Genomic DNA, 7,690 nt, shown 5'->3' with positions numbered 1-7,690 from the left:
ATTTTTCCATGAAAATAGTCATTACAAGAGAATGTGTAAGAGTATAAATTACAATGGAAGTTAGTCAATTACGCCATAATTTGACAGTCGTTTTAAATTAACATCAGGCATGGGTTAAATATATTTCTAGAACAATATAATGCCAAAGAATTCTGTGGGAAAACCAACTTACCACTTAGCTTACAATGATTTAAAGGAGGCATTAAGCAGTATTTTTGTAATAACAAACATCCAATTTGTAGAGGTTCTGCTGACTGGTTCCTTCCGAGACCCTACACCAAGGCTGCTCTGATGAAGTGTGAACAAGTCAGTGAACTAAGGAATCCATTCCCACTGGGATATCTCCCGCTTCTCTAGGTTCTCCTCCAAGAAATTCCATAACAGCTTTTTTCCTTTTTTTTTAAAAAAAAAACGTAATGATTTTCTTAAGAACGAAGGAATGCAGAATTCAATATCAGACCCTTTCCTTGCAGTGCTTTTATTGCTTCCCATATACTTTATGAAGTGTCAGGACACTCTGACCCTAGTCAATGTTTACGCAACATAATTTTACACTTCATACAACGTTAAGAGCTTTATTTCAGTTACCGCATCAGATCCTTCCACAGTCTTTGCCACCCTCAGAGAGAGCATAGCTTGGTTTGTCGAAATTTATCACTGGGATTTGCAGTAAGTTTTCATGACTGAGTCAAGGCTTAAAATATCAGGTTGGTGGTTAGGTCATGGGTTAGGTCTGGTCTGTTAAGTTCAATAAGACAAAAAGGTTAATAAAATACATTTTAATTTGAAGCTTGTGTAACCCCTCCTTGCCTGGCTCTTAAGAAGTGTTACTATGAGGTAGTGTAGGTGTGGTGACACAGACTCTCTTTACCTTCGCAGGGTGCTGGCATTCGGCTGGCTGGTAGTGTAAGCTCTCAGGGTGGTATGAGAAGGGTGCCAGGAACTTTATTATACAAACAGGACAGGTTTATCGACATGACAGGCTTTCACACGTACAGTTTCTTCCCTGGTGTCCAGACCACGCCACAGGGTGCACACGGCTTATGTCACTTTATCACACCCACGGTCAAGATGAACATGCATTTCCATGACTTTAATGGACTGGAGTCATCATTTCCTAGACTCAGCTTAAGGGTGTACTTCCACCAGGGCTCCCATCTAACCTTCATCCATACAATGTCCTAGCTGTCTTCACTCAGTAACCTGGTGTGCCTATTCTTCAAGATTGGCCTTAGAGCAACCTTGCTGCTGACAGTTCTGCAGAACCCTGGTTTAGGGATCCCACTCTGTGAACTTGTTACGCACATACTCCCCAATACTTAGTGGATAGTCGTGGCCTCTCCATCAGATTTTAAGTGGCCCTATCTGGCTGGTGGCACTTTCCCTAACTGAGAAAACAATAAAGGTGACCGCACATCTTAACACAGAGTTACACACTTACCAGACAAGGACTACATGCAGACAGTTGAGACCCCCTCCTGTTTCTCCTGGAGTCCTCCTGGTGTTGTTGGGGCACTACTGTGGTCCTCCTGGGGTCTAGGGACCAACCCCCTATACTCACTATATACTATACTATACTTCTGATCACCTTTTATACTGCACTGTGTTATTTTTCCATTATCTGTTCTTGATGAAGGATACTCCACTGATTCTTACATTTTCTGTACCTCTGTCATAAATGATGTGTACACTTTTAGAGTCCTTAGATTGGAAAACGATCTATATTATGATTACTTGTGATGTTATGTCATTATATACGTGTATATAAGAAGTATATCGTTTTTTGTTGTTAAAAGAAAATATCTACAGTATATTAATAACACAACTTGACTTTTAATTTGGATGCAGTGGTGGGATATAATTACCCTTGGAAAGTACATTGAATATAAAAGAATCCAAAGGGGTCTAAGGCGTTTCAAAACTCCAACCCTGGATCACGTGAATACCAATTTTATTAATGAGTGCCATCAGATTTTAGATAACTGCTCGTTTGATTTAATGAGACTTTTAATAAGGCACAGGAACAATGCACTCAGGAAATTAGACACAGCAATACAGGAGACACAAGCAACATTAGAGACATTTAGAGAGTTAGAAGAATTCGAGGATTGTGAAATTGAAATTAAAGACAGACTAAAATAGATAAAATAGAAGAAACAACAATGGCAATAAAGAAAAAGAAATTCCAGCGGGACAAAGAGGACTATGAAAATAAGGGTTACCGTTATTGGAAAAGACCGTAGGACACTAGAAACAACAAAGGATAGACAGATAAAGGTAAAAAAAAATTATCGAGGGGGACCTATCTAGGTCAAACAAAAATAACAAGACATATTTTAGAAATAAATCCAATTATACGTCGTATTGAAAGAAACAAAAACAAAATGAGGAAAGGGATTTTACACACAACCAACATCATTATGAGAAACCAAAGGATAAGTCGAAACATGTAAAACAAGATGAAGGGAGACAATATGACACTGGAGAGAACAGAAGGAGTAAGGAAAGGTCTTAAGCTAGACCCCCAGCTAGATCCAGGGATAGATCAGAACCAAGATCTTATGGAAGATCATCAGTGTAAGGAATCGGGGAACACATCCTTTGCGGCGTGTTCCTTCCTTATCTGCTGCTGCTGCCACCGCGGCCACTATTCCTGCCCATGCGCGCTCGCCCGCACTCATTACAGAGCGCGCGCGCAACCGCAGCTCTTCTAGCTGCCGCACAGAACCTGGTCCCGCCTCCCGCACGCGTCGCGCGTTTCTCCCGCACAGCACACACACGCGATGACGTGCGATGATCCCCAGCTGCGTATCAAGTCTCTCTTCCCTGCCTTGTTGCCTGCAGCCTATCCCAGCTATGCTGGGGCCGCGCCTCCGCTCTGCCCCTTGTCCCCATTGGCCTGTCCTGCCTTTAAATACTTCCTGCTTCCTCCAATGCTTTTCTCAGCATAACCCTATGTAGCCTCTTGAAGCTCACTTCGTTTGTGCAGTTAACCTCTTGTGTACTGACTCGGCTTGTTTACGGACCCTTCTGGATTTTGGATTTTGGCATACCCTCGACTACGGCGATCTCTCCTACCCTTGAACACAGCATACGGACTCGGACTACGTTGCTCTCTCCAATCCCAAATCCCGGCGTACTGACCCCTACTATCCTGTCTTCTCCAATCCCGGAATTCGGCAAATATACCACATCTCCTACACTCTCCAACCCAGACCCGGCTACACGAAACTATCCGCCTTCCAGACACGCCTTCCAGGCACACCTCCGCTGCTGGTGTTATACCTTCCCACCTCAGTGCCGGGGTCTTGTCTTGTTTGTGGGCAGCGCGAGCGTTACAATCAGTTTATAGATCTCCAGGTCTCATTTTTTAGGGAAGGGAAGGGGGGACGTATTAGAAAGGAGCAGGCACTCCAATTCACCCCCGGGATGATGGGGACCAACCACATCAAAATCACTAATAAGGAAAAGGGCAGAAAACGAACGAGATGATACAGAGGAGGAAAAAAGGGAAAGAAAAGGTTGGTGAAGTAAATAGACCTACGGGCATTTTAACCTAAGTAATCTTATACTAGGACCAGATGAAACATCATTGCTAAAAAAGGGACTAAACTTTGCCCCAACTAATGCATCAAATACATTTCAGGTCTATATTGACACCTAAAAATGTATTAGAAGACTAACTTTGAAAAAGGTATTTTCTTAAATCAAAGGCAGAATTAGGAGGCAGAAACTCAAGAATTGAGAAATAGAGGATAGATTTAAACACACTTCATTGAAAGACCCATCAAAGTTGTATCCAAGTTTCTGTAAAGGAGCATTACTTGAAACGTTTCAGAAATTGGTGGAGACAGATTTAGATAAACTATCGTACGAACTCAAGGCAGATGGTCAGGCGGTGAGAAATCAGCTCTGAAAAAACTGTCCATGAACAAAGAAATTATAATCAAACCCCCCGATAAAGGTGGGGGGACAGTTATTCTGAACAAACCAGATTAACTGGAAGAGCCCAGAAGACTTTTGGGGGATGTACATACATATAAAATTCCCCCCCAAAAAAAGACCCTACAAGTGATTATAAACTTGAACTTCAAACATTACTTGATGAGGGCCTAAAAGAAGGGATACTGCTGGAAAAGGAATATGCACATAGAATAAATAAAGACATATAATACAAAACAATACAATACATATGTAAAGACAGATTTCCCGAAGATGCTGGTGTTCTACTATCTCCCCAATATACATTAGAGTCTTACAAGACCACCTGGCAGGCCGATAATATCGGGAGTTGGGTCTCTTATACAAAACTTGTCAGAGTACATTGAGACTGTACTACAACCAAAAGTAAAAAAGCTGCCAGCATTCCTGAGAGACACCACACAGATCCTTCAGATCCTAGGAGATCTGCAATGGGAAGAAGATTTTGTACTGGCTACTTGCAATGTCACGTCCTTATACACGTGCATTAATCACGAACAAGGATGTGCAGCCACAAGATATTCGCTTAACAAATTTGGAGATCTAAATACAGATCAAGTTGAATTCATTATGAAATGTATCACAAAACATAATACTTTCTGCCATCGCTGTCCTCTAGGGGCTGAATAGGGCAGTTATATGACTTTGCAGCTCTCGTAGAGTTAATCCTCTCTGGCTTGGCTGTTCACCTGCTGGCTAATTAATCAGGAAGTGGATTAAAAGTATGGAAGCAGCAAGGCACTGTGAGACAGTTTTTCCCAGAGAAGGGATGAGACAGAGGAGCTCCCCAGCTAATGGAGGCTGGTAAAAGAAGTCTGAGAGACACTGCTGAGAGAGCTGTGCTGAAGCAGTGACATCGCCGGTTGGACTTACAGATAAGCCAAACCCTTGTTTTCGGTATACAGAGACTTTATGTGCATAGCAATAATATCTGTTTGGGGGTGGAATGAGCTTAGCTATCCACCCGGGTTAGTAAGGGTTGCTGCTGAAATGTGTAGTTACCTTTCCTAATGGAAATAGGATTTGATTTTATTATTTGTTTTTTCTCAAAGGGACGGTGGACCTATTCATATGATTTATCCCTGTAAATAAACCCCTGCTTAGAAAGTACAGTGTTTCCTGCCTCATTTGGGACAAAAGAGACTCCAATGTGGTGTCGGCATCAATGTGTGTGTGTGTGTGTGTGTGTGTGTGTGTGTGTGTGTGTGTGTGTGTGTGTGTGTGTGTGTGTGTGTGTGTGTGTGTGTGTGTGTGTGTGTGTGTGTGTGTGTGTTACTGTACGTGTTACTGTACATGCATTAAGTTACGCTTTCTTTTTTTGTCACCATGGTAACTTCACTGATCTCCATAGTTTTCCCTTACAGCTGGTACATGGAAACAAAAAACTATTTTCTTAAATTTTAAGAAAACTTTTGGGTTCTCTGATTTTCTCAAATATTTGAAGGGAACTTACACCTCTGTGGTACCAGAGAGCTAAATTGAAGATACTCTTTTTTTGCTGTTCTTCTGATGCAGTTCTACAGACCGGGTGGCTGTTGCAGGGAATATGTCAGAACTCAGAAGAACCAACGTCTGGATCGAACTGAGGGACATGTTTGTATTATTGGTATTTCACAGTCACTGGAACATTTGTGACTGTTGTTATCCTTTCCTAAGAGAGATGCATTGAAAGAAATGTTATTTGGGGACTTGATTTCATCTGCAAAATGTTGCCTGAAATACTGTATATTCTCTCTTACCCCATAGTATACATGTTTCCTTTAAAATATCATCCAAAGCCCTAGATGACAGGCCCAAGAGTGGACAGGGCCAGTGTTCAGTATCATACAAAACACATTTTAAATGGTAGAAATGAATAATTTCATAGAAAACGTTGTAAAAATAGCTAAGAAAATAAGAAGCTATATTTCCATGTCTTGTATGTCAGACATTTTTGAGAAGTTGTATGAACTGGTTCCATTAGCGGAGCCATTCCATACAGCAAACACTTTTTAGGTTTACCAGTAGTGTTTAACTTGGATGGGAATATACAAGTACTGCATCCTGACTTTTATAAAGCTCTATACGCAAATGACTCTTTCAGAGTATTTTGTACCTTACCTTGTAGCCGCCAGGAAAAAAAAAAACGATTTCCTCCTTCATTATAACTCCCATGATTTGGAATAATTTTTTTTTTTTTGGTACACCACATTGTAATAAAAGTGGTTATTGGGAAAGCTTCTTAGGCTTTTTTATGGTTTCTTGGATTAATCGACGCTCACAGAAAAACCAAAGTCAGAAAAACAATTTTCGTGCTTGCATATTTCAGCTGAAATAAAACTTTCAATCAATCACATTGAGTAATACTCTTCCGTCTCTGCTATACTGCCAATTCTGATGTTTTCATTAACCTTGTTTTGGTAAAAAGTGCTAGCCTAGGCTTAGCAGCTTTCAAACTAGGGAGCTATCTGGATACAGTGATTATTGATTACTGATCCTGAAACAGCATCTTCGTGGTAAAGATGTTCAACATTTTAGCGAGAGTCTACTCACTACGTGAAATTTGTCGGTGTTGTTTTCCAAAAACACTCAAAAACAACAGACTTCACAAAAAAGTCTATGGCCCAGATACATCAAATGCGGTATTATCATCAAAAAAAGTGCATTATTTTTATAGCGCAATTGATCTACGTTGCAAAACCAAAAATAGTGCACTTTTTTAAACGGATCCGTTAAAAAATATACCTCTACCCTCCCTCTCTTACACTTCCACCAATCCCCATTCATATCTTACATCCCCACATCCTCACCTCTCCCCCCCGCCCTTACTCTAACAACCCCACCCCCACGGCCTACACTCTCACCTAAGGAATGTTTGGAAGGCTGCCAGCTCAGTGCAGCTACCAATCATATACCTCCCTGAAAAGGCCAATTGGTGGCCTCGTACTGAGAAACTGACCAATCAGCGGCCTCATGGAGGGGGTCCTCTTAGTATGCATGCAAGGTTTCAGGTGTCTAGATTTCATGGTCTTGGAGCTATGTGTATTTTTGGAGGTTTAATGGCCAAATGCACTATTAGCTATATTTGGCCATTAGTCTAGAGGGTGGGGGTTGTTTGATTGGGTGTAGAGGGGGTGGTAAGGAGGGTGGTGATGGCCGGGGGAGGAGTGAGGGGTTAACGCCTGGGTTACTTTAGTAAAGCATTGCATGGCACTAAGGTGGCCAAGGGGGTTAGGTAGTGTTGTTTAATATACCTTCGTAAAGTATACAGTACCTTGGTAACAACAGGCATCAAACACGTTAATGTTATTTTGATCATAGGCTTCTGTAATAATAGTTATAACAGAAAACAATGTTAGAAATTGTATTGCTGTGATCGCAATGCGGTAATTAATGCATTATTAATAGTCGCATTAATTCCCACATCCCGATTTTGGTCCGAATATTGCACCTGGTAAACTATTACCGCAATCTTGATGAATCCCATCTTAAAATTGCAGTAATAAGACCAGTATTGTTTTTTTTTTTTTTTTTTAACCAGGTGCCATATTAACTCCACTTTAATATAGTTTGATGTATCTTGGTCTATGTGCAATGCAAATTCGTCATCAAGGGGGAACACATGGAAACCCCATTTTACATAATGTGCTGAGCCTTGCTAGAAAATAGCCATACAGTATACCTGTATTTACATCAAAGCTGTTTCAACACTGTACTAAGAGGTTCTTGC

Source organism: Ascaphus truei, chromosome 10 (genome assembly GCF_040206685.1).
Source record: "Ascaphus truei isolate aAscTru1 chromosome 10, aAscTru1.hap1, whole genome shotgun sequence".
Taxonomy (NCBI): Eukaryota; Metazoa; Chordata; class Amphibia; order Anura; family Ascaphidae; genus Ascaphus; species Ascaphus truei.
Note: the sequence above shows the minus strand (reverse complement) of the source record.